The following is a 15738-nucleotide window of genomic DNA, read 5'->3' on the forward strand; positions in this document are numbered from 1 at the left end:
CTTTAAGAACCCTCTCGGTAACTCCTCCCCCGTAGTCCACTTTCTGGAAAGTGCTTTCCAAACGTCCCCCTACGTGGCCCAAGACGTTATGTCATCCTTGGCCTTGCATAGCTCTCCATCCACTCGGCCTTCCATACGCTCATCCCTCATTGGCTACTCACAGTACTCCTCTTCATCAGCCCCCCCCTTCCCGTGAAAAAAAAATCAGCTGTTTCGGATGTTAATAAGACATTAGAATCCCGCGACGGGTCCGACGACAAGCAGAATAACATCTACAGAGGGAATAACAACAATAATATACTGTAACATGGTAAGTGGTGAGGTATGACGGCCAGTGCATAGAAGGCCCTCCGTCCTCCACCCATTGTGCCGACCATACCGTCGGCACCAATGGGACTCTGTTGACAGTTCACGTCCAGGGAGTGGCGTTCAGCAAAATAAGGCCCTCCTGGACCGTGTCCCTGACACCGGCCCTTCCCCACAAACATCGGCCTGCTGGGGCAGGGACGGCATGTCTCCACGTGTGCTGGCTCTCCCCCCAACAACTGTGCGGGCGGCTCCTTGGGGGCTATGTGTTGAGGTCCTGTGGGTGTAAGGAGAGAGTTCCTTTGACGCACTGCTTCCTGAGATTTGCGGCCTGGCTCGTCGGACACATCAGGCGCCGGCCGCTCCGGGATTGGAGATGGATTGTCAGGACAGGGCAACACATACCGTTTTAACCACACACTGTGGCCTCTGGACCTCAACAACCTCAACGGGACCTTGCCAAGGATGATGTAACTTAGGGGATGTCCCTAGGGACACATGTGGGCAATGCAGCCATGTTTTGTCGCCTATCTCCCACGGAATCTCAAACCCTCAGTGTTCTATCAATCGCTCGTTAGCCGCTTGCCGGTTGGCCAAATTGCTGGAAGCGGCCTCGCGAGCCTCGCGCAACCGGTCGAGGGTCATTCTCATAGAAGTGGGTACGGCAGACCTCTTTTTATACGGGCCATTGCCCAATTGAACCTGCATCGGGGGTTCAGGTTCCCTCCTTTACATTAACTAAACAGGGGAAAATCCCGTTGAGGCATGAGGGGCCAGTCTATATGTGGCAAGGACACTGGGGACATGCAAGTTGCAATCCGACTGGGTTATGTTCACTTGTTGGCACAACATGGACATGAGGGTGCGATGCAACTACTCTACCATTCCATCAGTTTGAGTGTGATATGGCGAAGTTCTGATTTCCCATATGCCCAGGGGGTCACAGACCTTTTTAAGCAATCTAGAAGAGAAATTTCTACCCTGGTCTGTAAGGAATTACTCAGGGGTTCCTTTGTCTGACACATATCCCTGCAAAAAGGCCTCCGCTATGGATGTGGCTGACTGGTCAGGCAGGGGCCAAGCCATAGGCCAGCGGGTAAGGTACTCCACCCCGACCAAAATATATTTGTGATAGATTGCAGTGGGGGTCGATCGTACTGGGCCGGCTGCTTACTGCGGGTACAGTCATGACAACCCTTGACAAGAAGTTCCAAGTCCTCCTCCATACCCGGCCAGTAATAGTTACGTTTAATTGTTAGCAACGTCTTTCGAGCTCCCAGGTGCATCACTTTCTAATGAATTTCACGGGCAACCTTCCCTTGGAGGCCCGTAGGCACCACCACACAATATTTTAGCAATTCAACATCCACCACATGACGAGGCCATCATGAAGAGCTATGGCCGGAGACCTCGCTGGTGTGGCCATGTGGCATCGCAATCCCAAAAGTGAGGCATTCTCCATCTGCAACCAGGACCATTCATTGTGAGTGAGGCCTAGCCCGTAATCTCCATCTGACGGTGCCGCCACAGCAGTTGCCACCAGTTGAGGCATACCCACAACCGCATGCCTATAGCAACTGGTGCCCTCTGTACAAGTGTAGTGAGTCTAACTGAGTCGTAGATATTGTCTTGGGAGCAACACATTTTATTAACTCTTAGCACAACATATTCCAAGCTATTAATACAACATACTCTCGGGTGGTGACCACCCAACTAACCATGCTACAGCGGAACTAGACATGGTTCCACTATCCCGGTCTGGAACACAAGCTGGGTCCTGGACCGCGTAGCTGGAGGCTTCTTCAAGCTTGACGTGGATCTCCTGCCTCTCCAACAGTAAGAACCCCGAGCCCCTCTCAGGGCCCCCCTTATATTGGGCCGGGCTGGGGCTGGCTCCGCCTCTCGCCCTGCCCACCTTCTCGATCTCTTTCGCCCTTGGCCGAAGGCTCTCGAGAATTATTCTCGGACCATGTGACCACCCATTGGCCCCCTCCACCGGTGGCCCCCCTCCAGTATCATCCGTTCGCATGTCCTCAGGTCAGCCAGAGTATCATGCCCCCAATGTAACCCTCGCTATCTGACACTCTCTCGTTCTTGCAATGGGAGCCTGCACCACATGCTGTGCGTGGTGCCACCACGCTTAACCAGTGCTCATCCAAGCCCCCACTAGGGCTAGTACTACACCCCCTGTCCGGCGTGTACACACAACAATATACATCCCACAGTGGCCTCGCAAGCCCGGCACCACACAGTTGCATTCCCAGTCACTACACAGGCACACTTGTGCCTGGCGGAAATCGTGACAAGGCATCCGCGTGACCGTGGCGCGCCCCTTTCCTGTCGATGACCTCATAGGAATACTCCTGTAGTACCTCGAGCCAATGGAATAACTGACCGGAAGGCTGGTCTATACGCAGGGAATATTGCAGGGTGGCATGGTCCATGCGAACGATAAACCGCCTGCCATACAAATAGGGTCTGTACAATTGCACGAAATGGACAATAGCCAGCAGCTCCCTGCACATTGCAGAATATCGCTGCTCAGCGGAGGACAACACGGGGCTACCATAATCCATAACCATCTCGGTGCCATCCATCACTTGGGATAGCACAACCCCAATGCCCGTGTCGCTAGCGTCCATATCGAGGACAAAGGGCAACGAAAAATTGGGGTTCATTCAGATGTTCATTGGCAAAATTCAGACGGGCATGTATATGTGCTTTCTTGAGCAGGGGGACCTTGCGGGCGCTGCAGGATTTCAGTCCTTCACGGCGTAGTGTGTTACCAACTGTTTTCTTGGTGACTATGGTCCCAGCTGCCTTGAGATCATTGACAATATCCTCCCGTGTAGTTCTGGGCTGATTACTGACCGTTCTCATGATCATTGGAACTCCACGAGGTGAGATCTTGCATGGAGCCCCAGGCCGAGGGAGATTGACAGTTCTTTTGTGTTTCTTCCATTGCGAATAATCGCACCAACTGTTGTCACCTTCTCACCAAGCTGCTTAGCGATGGTCTTGTAGCCCATTAAAGCCTTGTGTTGGTCTACAATCTTGTCCCTGACATCCTTGGAGAGCTCTTTGGTCTTGGCCATGGTGGAGAGTTTGGAATCTGATTGATTGATTGCTTATTTAAGAGTGTGCTCCTAATCTCAGCTCGTTACCTGTATAAAAGACACCTGGGAGCCAGAAATTGTTTTGATTGAGAGGGGGTCAAATACTTATTTCCCTCATTAAAATGCAAATCAATTTATAACATTTTTGATTTTTTTGTTGTTATTCTGTCTCTCACTGTTCAAATAAACCTACCACCAAAATTATAGACTGATCATTTCTTTGTCAGTGGGCAAACGTACAAAATCAGCATGGGATCAAATACTTTTTTCCCTCACTGTAGGAGGCGAACTTTCCATTTGTATGTGGTGATGCAGTAGGGAAGTACGGCCAATATAGAATTCACCACGTCTTAAAACATCCCTTTCACTCGGGGACAAGTCCGGGTTTTCCGAACATAGCATCTCAGTCCACGTTATGTCCGACTCGTCACTTTAAACGACGCCGCCGATGAGTCTCATAGTGGTTTCAGTGTTCCCCGCTGAATGAGCAGGGGTCGCATGTGACAGAATGATGCCCACGGGAAGCATGGCGTGCACCAAACACACATTCAGAATCTGCAGGAAGGGTTCCTGTTTCGCCACCACAACCGTCAGGGCCCCCACCAATGAAGGGCTTCGTGCCAAATAATTAGAGGGGGTCAAAAGGATTCCCACCTCAGGGACCGTCAATTCCAGGTGCTTTCGCAATCTCAAGGGCACGAGCATTTGGGTGCCCGGTGAAATCCTCACCGAATCTTTAACCAGAGCCTCGACCCTGGTGGTCACCAGAGCTAATCAAGTGGCGGAGTTCAAAAAATGTAATCGATGCCCCAACGGCACCTCTATATACGCCTGATCGATCAAGATTTTTAGGGGCATCCTACCCAAGAAGTCAGTACCAAGGAGACATGGTATGGCCAAAGTCTTAGAATCCAAGACGGGACCCACCAATTCAATGTCCCCGATTCTCACAGAGGCACACTTCCATCCCATAATGCCCAGGCTACTGCCATTGGCGGCCACTCAAGCACCGTGAACCGGGTCCAATCGACGGGATAGACTGGACAAAAGGCTGAAAATGTACTCAGATATTATGGTGGCCGAAGCCCCGATGTCCACAAAAATGCACACCTCAACACGCTGAATATACCCACTCACCGCAGATGATTCGGCCGTGGCCGCCACAATGCGGTGTGCGAGTGTGTCCCATTGCCTGAAACCTTTCGGCCAACCGACCACTGATCTTGCATGCTATCCGTGGAACGTGCAATGGGTGGGGGCGTCAACTTAATTTGGCGGGCGGTCACCACTAGATGGGTGAGGTGCGGGGAGCGACCGAGCGTGTAATGCACCGCAACTCGCCTGGGACCCCACAAAAGAGGTGGACATGGAGGCAGAAGATGAAGCTCTGACATAGTTGCGACAGCCCCTGGCGATGTGGCCCAGCTGGACACACCTGAAGCAGGCAGGGAGCGGTAACCGACCCAAAGGGGGGGTCTTTGCACGTCATTGCTCCCCCATTTGACGTCCTCTGACACCTCCCCCGTGCTGGTCACGGTCAAAGGGCTCCATCTTGCGGCGTGATGGCCTCAGATTCCATTTGCTCCCCCGTGCATGCCACCACCGCAGGCCATGGGCACAGGCCGAGATGAATACCCTGGGCCACTCTCAAAGATGACAGGTCAGCCTCCTCCACAATGGACAAAACGATGCCCAGCTCCCGCGCCAGCAAAAGGGGACACTCCAGCGCCAGGATGTTGAGCACCGCTGCTTGCCCGAGCACCAGCAGCGTGCTGCGGAAGGCGAGGGGCATCTCGGCCTCTACCCACCTCTGCAGTAGAAATCTCCGGCGCGCATTAGATGGCCCGTCAAAAATGGCGGCCATCTGCTCACACGCCTGCGGAAGTGTCGCCCAATCTGCGACCGGGATATAATTCAACACAGCAAGGGAATCGTCGTCTAAGGCGTCGGCATGGAACGCAGCGCCTCGTCGCTTGACCACCCGACTGATATGTACACCGCTTCGAAGTGATGCTGAAAAGCCATCCAATCGCTACTAACCGCGATAAATGACAAAATGGTGCCCGGTACCTACGTCGCTGGTGAAGACAAAATGGCACCCAACTGCTGTGTCACAGCTGAATAAGAATTGGCGGAAACCAGTTGCTCTGACTCGGCTGCGGCTACGTACGATTGGGCCCCCGCCGGCGACATCCGCTCCACTAAGCATGCAGCGGATGCCAGCAACTGGCCGAGCTGACTGGCCACGTCCCGCCAGCTCTCCACTGATGGCGGCAGGTCATGGCTTGCAACTTCCTCATCCTGCGCTGGCTGCAGCAGCTCCGCTGGGCACATCTCTAGGCCCTCGGAATCCGGGGGCGTCGTGGGAACCACCTCCATGCTGTCATCATAGTTCGATTGCACAACTGGTAGGTTCTTGCACTTTGCTGTCGACTTCGACATGGCAGCGAAGTTGTCGGTCACTTCTGGCACCAAATGTAGTGCAGTTCAACCACGCGGAGATAAGGAATTATATAAGGGCTGGCAGTTTTTTTATTAATACACACTCTCACACTGCATCCTACACTCACACCAGTGTAAGTGCACTCTATTCTCCATCCTTCACTTGCACCTGGAAAAACTATATCTGTTGGGACTTCTTCGGCTACCCCTAGGTTCCCTCGGGGAGACTATATACAGGGGGATCTCTTCGGCTACCCCTAGGCTCTCTCACCCATCTGCCCGGGGAGGGGGATCAGCCAACACCGCCCACGACGAGGAGAGAGACCTCTTCCAGCAGATCCTTACCCTGGCTCCCCACGACGACCACGTCTCGCTCACGTAGTACCCCTTAAGAACCCTCTTGGTAACTCCTCCCCCTCTTTCTGGAAAGTGCTTTCCGAACGTCCCCCTATGTGGCCCATGACATTACGTCTTCCTTGGCCTCGCATACCTCTCTATCCACTCGGCCTTCCTTATGCTCATCCCTCATTGGCTCCTCACAGTACTCCTCTACAGAACTGTAGTGACACGACCGCACTCTATGATAGCTGGTAACAAACCGTGCCACACACCTTCTCGCATGGGCTTGTGGGAGCCTCAGTACTGATAAAGTTATATTATTTAAATGTTTCTTCCGATTTTAAATGATAATTCACAGCTCCACGTTTCACGCATATTCGTCATTTGTATTTCCCTCTGTGATATCCGTGTTCTGGGTTCTTTACAAAAAACGCTACTTCGCATAGCCATGATTTGCGTAAGCAAATAAAAAAAAAACTATTAATTAACGATGGAAAAAAATTAACTGACTCTTTGTCAGAAATTTTCAAATGTCTGTCACTGTTTAATATAAGCCCAGGTGTATTTAGCAGAGAGAGAACAACCACGTGCTTAAGTGATAATTAACTAGACACCTGGCCATTTGCTTTTATAAAACCGCGTGAATAAATGTGACCATTGTGAATAGGAACTAAAAATGGCGAGATTAACACTATATTAAACACATTTGCCAATGTTTTAATAAGTCTCGGGAGTGTAAATTACAGTTCAAACAATTGTACTGTATTTGGTCACACGTATGATGCAGGTAATTTTAAGTACTGTCTTCGTTATTTTCGAATTATATACGTTGAAAACTTCCATTATGATGTATTGTCTCGAATACAGTTTGGGTGGTACCACCTGTTGTTCAGCACTACATCCGACGCTTCACTACTTATGCTGGGAGCTACTTCAGGAACCAGAAAAGCTCCCAGGACGTGGAGAAAAATGTCAGTCATCATTGCCGAACAACACACGGCACAACTCTAAAAGACATCGGAGAGTTTTCCAGCACAACTGCAATTTAACATCGCCACAAAAAGTCAAGTCAAAGTGTCTCCATCCTGAAATTAGCATTTTAAAGTGTTCATCTCTACGAGCAACCCAGTGCCGTGCTGAAAAGGCTACATTCATATGGTTGGTCAGATTTTTCAATAAGTCAAGCACGGTGAGATTCCCACCAAGTTGTAATTATTTTATCAACCAGGGAGCGAAGAGAGCCTGAGTCAAACCCCAACTGGGATTGCATTTGAACTTGCAACTTTCATGGACCAAACAACCCAATTCTGAATAGATTAGTTTAAGTCAACGACAAATTTAATCAGCTTGAAAGTTGTGGATGCAAACTATTAAACTGTGTGCGATAAAAAAAAACGTCTTGAAAAAGACATTCGTTTAAAATACATGCTCCTGAAGTCTTACCATTTATAAATGAACTTTGATTTATGATATGCAGCTAAACACTTCCAGGTCATCAGAATAAATGGGGCGGCAGCGGTAATCAGAACACTTATTTTAATAATGTAAAAAAATATATATTGGCTTTGAGAGATCTTCGGAAAAACACCCACGATAGCACACGTGACTTCAGTGGTGCTTATATCATGTAGAGCAACCATTTATATCATTCAACCTTGAAAACGTCTAAAGGTGTAGCCTCTTTCAATTACACGACAATAACACAGCACAGGGATCGTGGATACATTCCCTTATTCCTAAATTATATGAATGGGTACTGGCCACAACGACTAAAATACAACGATTCTCTAAATTACTTCCACGTTACAGTAAAAGCCAATCAGTGAGGTCTCGCAAAAAAAGCTACGTAGTTATCAGCCTAATAGATACTTAAATCAAGTTGTCTTCTTTGATCAAACATTTAGAAAAGATATGTAAACTTGGTAATTGGCTCAGTAACAAATCGATAAATATTTGTGATTATAAATCAGATGGTATGTTTGATAGCTTAGTGTTAGTACCTCATTGTTTGTGCCATTCACCTTCATTGATGTCCATTTTTGTTTAATTCTATCGCTTTCATTTTGCGATTATTATTTTTGTGTTGTTATTGTTTCTGTTCATTTCCTGCAAATAAATGTATTTAGCTTATTAAAAAATATTGTCTGCACCAGTGATTACAGCTGTAAGAGTGCTAAAAACTCGATACATTGACACTATCAGTACATTATGGGGATTGACTGAGCCAAGAAAAACAAAAGGCAATGAGGATATTTGTTGCATGATAGTCAAACCGATTTTTTATTATCTGTGCTAGAATTTTGCATGATGAAATGCTCATATTTTTTTTAAAAAGTTGTCATCTGTAATTGGGGCTGAGAACATTAACTCTTTACACGTGGGAACTCTGTTTGATCGAAATGTGGATTTGTAGCCAGGATCTCAGCAGAGTTGGCTGGTGACCATGATCTCAGAGCCACCTGGCACACCTCACCACCACAATTCTTGCATTCACTGTCCCGCAGTGCCTGACTGTTTAAGGGTTTGTTTACTACCCAACATCTGCTCACAGAATAACTGTTTGCATGTCAATTTAAAACTTTTTACAGCCGGCTTTTTGTCAAATGTCCCAATATTTTTAATGGCCGTACGCTGTAAAGTATCGTTTTAATTGCGTGTACATATTCATGCCCTATCAGCGGTCTCAGTTATTCATGTGTGCTTGGTGCAACTGTTAATATGAATGATGCAGCATTTGTCACGAATTTGAAAGTATATATATATATGTTTTTGTATTTGCAAGCTTACACTCGCATGCATGTATTCCAATGGAAGCACGATAAAGGCTCTGGTATGTATACAAAAATAACCTTATAAAAAAAAACGACGACTCTTGAATAGTATTTCATTTACAATTTTGGTATTGATAATCTGTACGCTTAAATTGCATCTTTTATTGGTTTCGTGAATTTGTCGTTTTCATTATAATACCTGGTGGGTTTCTTCAGAATGACCACAGGTTAACATAGTATAGCAATAAATCACCCATAGAATTCCGAAAGTACTACAATTACAGTGATGAAATATTATGTCTGACCTGACTGTGGATAGAGTAATAGCTAGATATGTGTATATTCGATAAACAACGTTTTGATGAGCAAACTTTGGATTGTTTACCATAATTTTACACACAAAGCTAAAAAATAAAGTAAAACAATACGTAAATAAAGAATCTTAAGTTTTTTCGGTAAAGTCACGTATGTAAAAAATTAAATTACTAAAAGTAATAATAGAAATAAAATAAAATAATAAATCACGACGTTTCGGAGGCAACACAAGTCTCCATCATCAGGTGGGACTGTCACAGATAAAATTACTGCATCAAGTGAGGCAAAATTCCAAGAGACCAGCCCGTAAATACAAGTTAAGGGGGGAGGGGCTTATCTGAATGTGGTAACCAGGGAATGGAACGTGGGGGTGGTGGGCGGGGACAAATGTGTAGTTAAATCATTTTTGCATGGTTAATAACATTTTTCCAATGATTACTCAGTTTGTACCCATCATCACGGTTGAAGTTATGTCTGTGTTTGTAAATCTGGATGGCTTCGTGTACAAACCTTTGATGGTAGCCAGAGGGTTTGCAGAGAGGGTTTGCAGAGCACCTCTGGCTACCATCAAAGGTTTGTACACGAAGCCATCCAGATTTACAAACACAGACATAACTTCAACCGTGATGATGGGTACAAACTGAGTAATCATTGGAAAGATGTTATTAACCATGCAAAAAAAGATTTACCTACACATATTTGTACCATCTTATTTGACAGGTACTTTTCTACTTTACCGAGTGTTGACATCCCCAGCGTTTAACAGTACAGATTTTTTGTATTTGGATTCTCAACCAACACCGGTTTAGGTCGAGGTACACCGATTGTTCTCTTGCACACATTGACGACGTTTGCCAATTTCTCTTGTAGCCCCGTCCACCACGCCCACGTTCCATTCCCTGGTTACCACATTCAGATAAGCCCCTCCCCACTTAACTTGTATTTAAGGGCTGGTCTCTTGGAATTTTGCCTCACTTGATGCAGTAATTTTAGCTGTGAGAGTCCCACCTGATGACGGAGACTTGTGTTGCCTCCGAAACGTCGTGATTTATTATTTTATTTTATTTCTATTATTACTTTTAGTAATTTAATTTTTTACCTACGTGATTTTACCGAAAAAACCTAAGAATATGAATCCTTGCAGTCACGAAAGCTTCAAATCTAGAACGTAAATAAACCGAAGTAAATAAATAACACAATCGACCATCGTTAGTACTATATAAATAACAATACAATTATGTTTTATTCACAGAGTCATTTATTTACGTAGATTTTTTATAATTGTAATATTGTACAGTATCAAATATATTATTTTTTATATGTATTGTCTTGTTTACAATATGGAGTTATGAAGTGTTTATAGTATGAAATGGTAAATTACGAAGTTCTGGCAATGTATCAGCATAGTATTAATGTTATCAGAGGTATTACTGTATTTACAACTCAATACAGTATTCCCTCGTCATTCACGAACTTTCTATCTGCAATTTTGGCTATCTGCGAATTGGATTTGGAACTCTACACGACTGCATCGAGAGAGAGAGAGAAAGTGATGATACATTTTGCTATACTTTATTATAACCAATTCTTTGTGTCATTATGATCATGTTCATATGTATTAATAGATCATCTGTGTATTTATATAAGGTCGTTTTCTTTTTAACGATAGGTTTTTGTAGACCAATATCATTACCCATAAAATGTTCTATTCACGAGCATCTCTGGAAGTATTCCTCGTGAATAATGAGGGACTGTTGTACACTTGTTAATGATTCCAAGAACACAGGATGAGATGTTACTATCCTTTGTGCAAGCACTTCCAGGAGTTCATGAACAGTGAGCCTGGTGAAATTTGGGGAGCGCATCGTCAGTAGTGTACCTTTGGTTCCCAGGGTGTTTCGGCCTTTCACACTATACACCCTCCCCAAAGGCGGCCAGCGACAGGGTGATCAATCTTACGCTTGAGTCCCATTCCCAATTAGTCATATGAGTTGCCTTGTTGTTGATAGCTAACATCCCATGGGACTATGCATGGCAGGGGCGTCCTCCTCCCTGAGTCAAGCATTGTTGACCGCATACCTCCTCGGGGCCCAGCTGGGGTCTTTCCTCTTCATCCAGAGCCACTGACTGCTGCCTTCTGCCGCCTCCAATACAGCTCTGATTGCCGAACGCTGGCTCTGGCCCTTAATTCCCAGGTCTCTAAGCAGTCTGGTTGTAGATGTTGCCACAAAACCTCTGCAGCCCACCTCCACTGGTCGGACTTCTGTGTTCCAGCCATGATGCCGTGCTTCGGCAGCTAGATCGGCATAGCGCAGATGTTTTCGCTCATAAGCCTCATCTACTGAGTCCTCCCAGGGTACTGTGAGCTCAATGATGAAGACCTTCTTGAGCGAACGGGACCAGAGCACCATGTCAGGTCTTAGGGTGGTGGTTGCGATCTCCGGAGGAAGCACAAGTTGCCGGCCAATGTCAGCTAGCATTTTCCAGTCGCAGGCCAAGCGCAGCTGGTCTCGCTCTAATGGTGTAGAGCCGCTCTTCGGTGGTTTAGCCCCTTCGTGGACAAAGGTCGTCCGTAAGGGGTGTGATGCTGCTGGGGGTGGTAGGGAGTTGGTGGCAGCTCGCTTGTCTTCCAGGGCAGACGCAAGGTTTTTAAGGACTTGGTTGTGACGCCAAGTGTAGCGTCCTTGGGTGAGGCTTGTTTTACACCCTGTGAGAATGTGCCTGAGGTTGGCTGGCATGGAACAGAGGGCACAGTCCGGATCTTCACCATGCCATTGGTGAAGATTAACTGGTGTTGGAAGGACGTCATATGTTGCTCTGATGGAAAAGCTCAACCGCCTCGCTTCCATGGCCCACAGATCCTTCCAGCTGATCTTCCTCTACTCCACACTGTCCCATCGAGTCCACTGTCGCCTGTTTGGCAAGAGAGACTGCCTTGGCCCACCTTGCAGCCTCCTCCTGATGGCGTACTTCTTGCACTACCATCTTCCGCCGTTCTATCTAGTGCAGTGGCCTTACTCCAAGCAGCACGGCTATTTAGCCCAAGGCCTCCTCTCCCTTGCTGAACATGACCCACAATGTCAGCATGTCTGAGGGCTGCTGTTGCCTCCTGGACTGCTTTTCCTGGCCTCCATTTGCGCCCAGTTGCCAAGGTCGGCGCGTTGTTGCTCACCACTGGGTCTCGACATTCATTCAGTGTCATCTGGAGCCTGGTTTTTGCACACTTGAATTCTTCTGTTAGACTGGTGAGGGGCAGCTTGAGGACACCATCTCCATAGAGGCCTATGGTGGTAAGGCATCGTGGAACTCTTGAGCCACTTCTTTAAGTAGCCTGTGACTCCTCTTTCCATCTTCTCCACTGTTGAGATTGGAACCTCATACACTGATAGGGGCCACAACACCCGGGGTAGGAGACCAAACTGCAGACACCAGGCCTTTAACTTTCCAGGTAGCTGGGTGTTGTCGATGGACTGTAGGCTACTACTGATGTCTTTGCGCAGCTGTTGCACCTGGTCTTTGTCCTTCAGGCTTGCATCATACCACCTTCCAAGGCTTTTTACCGGCTGCTCAGACACTGTTGGGATTTGGTCATCTCCGATGAAGAATTTCAGGTCAGAGAGTACTCCCTTCACAATCGAGATGCTGCGTGACTTGGATAGTTTAATCTTCATACGGGCCCAGCTGATGTTCTACTCGAGTTTTCTGAGCAGTCTCCTGGTGCATGGGACAGTGGTGGTCAATGTTGTAATGTCGTCCATGTAGGCTCTGAGTGGAGGGAGGCGGAAACCAGAGTCGACTCGCTGTCCACCAGCAACCCATTTTGAGGATCTGATGATAACTTCCATTGCCATTATGAATGCCAATGGAGAAATGGTACATCCCGCCATTATACCTACATTCAGGCACTGCCATGAGGTGGTGAACTCTGAGGTGGTGAAGCAGAACTGCAGATCCTGGAAGTACGACTTCACCAGGGTTGTGATGGTGTCTGGTATGTGGAAAAATCTGAAGGCAGACCACAGGAGTTCATGGGGCACAGAGCCAAATGCATTGGCGAGGTCGAGGAAGACTACATGGAGGTCCCTTTTCTCCACCTTGGCCATTTGGATCTGGTGCCAGATCATGTTGGAATGTTTCAAGCAGCCAGAGAACCCTGATATTCCTGCCTTCTGTACAGATGTATCGACGTACGCATTCCTTTGCAGGTACTCGGCCATCCTCTGGGCAATGACCCTAAAGAACATTTTACCCTCGACATTCAGTAAGGAGATTGGGCGGAATTGGCTGATGTTCACTGCATCCTTCTCCTTAGGGATCAGGACCCCGCCTGCCCTACGCCATACTTTGGGTATTATCTTCTTTTGCCAAGCTGTTCTCATAAGCCTCCAGAGGAACCTCAGGACGTCTGGTGCGTTCTTATACACTTTGTACGGGACTCCATTTGGCCCCGGGGCTGATGCTGTTCTTGCCCGTCGAACTGTGTTTTCCACCTCTTTCCATGTCGGAGGGCTGGTCTCAATATGATGTTCCGGGGGTTCAATGGGTGGGATATCTGATGGGATGGCCAGATGTTCATGTCGCTTTGAGTCAAAGTTTGTTGTTCTCAGGTGCTCCTCTAGGTCTTTCTTTGTTGTTTTTAGAGCTCCACTTTTTTCCTTCGTGAAGAGACTTTTAGGGAACTTGAAGGGATCTTTATAGAATCGAGTTCTAGTTTGTTCTTTCTTCCTTCTGCGTTTCCGTAGGTTATCTGCTCTACGGAGGGATGCCAACCGGGTTTTGATGTCAGCCTGAAGTGCCTCTATGCCCTCCTTTTCCACTTCCGAGGCCTTCTTCCACTGTTTCTTAAGCTGTCTCCTTTCTTGAACGAGGCGCTTGATTTCTTGTTGCCTCCTGGAAACTGGTGGGGTTGGAACCTTTCTCCCGCCTTTTTCCTCTTGCACTCCAAAGCTTTCTGCCCTGTACTCATAGATGATGTCCCCCATCCTCTCCAACTTCTTCTCCACTGTGCCTCGAAGTTTCTCGAGGGTCAAGGTAAGGTCAGTATTCACTGTTTCCCACAACTTCTTGTCACTGGCGCCAGGCCACTTCACATACGGTCTGTGCCCTGGTAGTCTCCTCTCGACTGCAGGTCTGGGAGGCTGGGTGAGTTCCACTCCTGTTGTTGGTTCCACCTCAGTTGTTACTTCGGTGCTTGAGTTTACGTCCTCCATGACAGTGGTACTGATGCACTGCAAACTATGGTTTGCGTCCAGTTGCTGTGCTTCATTCGACTGATTTGATCGCTTTCGCAGAAAGTAATAAATGCAAGGCCTCTGTCTCTCTTTACCCAAACACCCCTTCTTCCCCTGGTGGATCCTCAACCCATGGTGTGATGTAACTTTCCTCCAACCACAGACACATTCCTGCATCTGTTTGTGGCCCGTTGTTGCAGCGGAACTTGTGACAGTTGCTGTGGTGTTCTCTTGTGCTGTGCTCTCATTACTCGTAGTCGTTTCCGGTCCAGTCGTTACCATGTTGTCAGCCGATGAGTCATCTTCCACCCCCGCTCTCGCAGACTCTAGGGGTATTCTCGTATGTTGACTTTCTGTAGCTAAAGCGGGTGTTTCCAACATACTGCGAAGCATGGCAAACTACAGAAATGGGAAGCTAACCCATGACTGTCCCAGTGGGGTCTATTCCCTCCTGTCAGCCGTCTCTCCGTACCGCCACAAGGACTTTCCACTGTTGTCAGCTGATCTTTCTCAGCAGTCACTGGACAAGTCCAGATATTCAGATTCCAAGAACACAGGATGAGATGTTACTATCCTTTGTGCAAGCACTTCCAAGAGTTCATGAACAGTGAACCTGGTGAAATTTGGGGAGCGCATCGTCAGTAGTGTACCTTTGGTTCCCAGGGTGTTTCGGCCTTTCACACTATACACCCTCCCCAAAGGCGGCCAGCGACAGGGTGATCAATCCTACGCTTGCGTCCCATTCCCAATTAGTCATATGAGTTGCCTTGTTGTTGATAGCTAACATCCCATGGGACTATGCATGGCAGGGGCGTCCTCCTCCCTGAGTCAAGCATTGTTGACCACATACCTCCTGGCCCTCTCACTTCGGGGCCCAGCTGGGGTCTTATAAAATACATGGCACAACAAAAAGCAGGAGTTCTAAGTGGGCAATGAGTTGTTCCCACCGCGATTTAATGGTTTGCCATTCATTAGGGTTACAATTGGTGCAATAATATAAAACAATTGTCATGAATGTAGCACCTCTCGTAGCTGAAGAGGTCACGTGAGCCAATTATATTTCATACGCATTAAAAAGTATTGATTTTCATATGCACAATTCTATGGATGTATTATGAGCATAAGAATATATTTATTTGAGTCAATAACAACATCCGGCGTCGCCCCTCCGGGATGGTTACACTCTGCAGACACCTTAGTCAGAATCTCAATGGTCAT

This window comes from Lampetra planeri, chromosome 15, assembly GCF_965212315.1.
Source record: "Lampetra planeri chromosome 15, kcLamPlan1.2.h2, whole genome shotgun sequence".
NCBI lineage: Eukaryota > Metazoa > Chordata > Hyperoartia > Petromyzontiformes > Petromyzontidae > Lampetra > Lampetra planeri.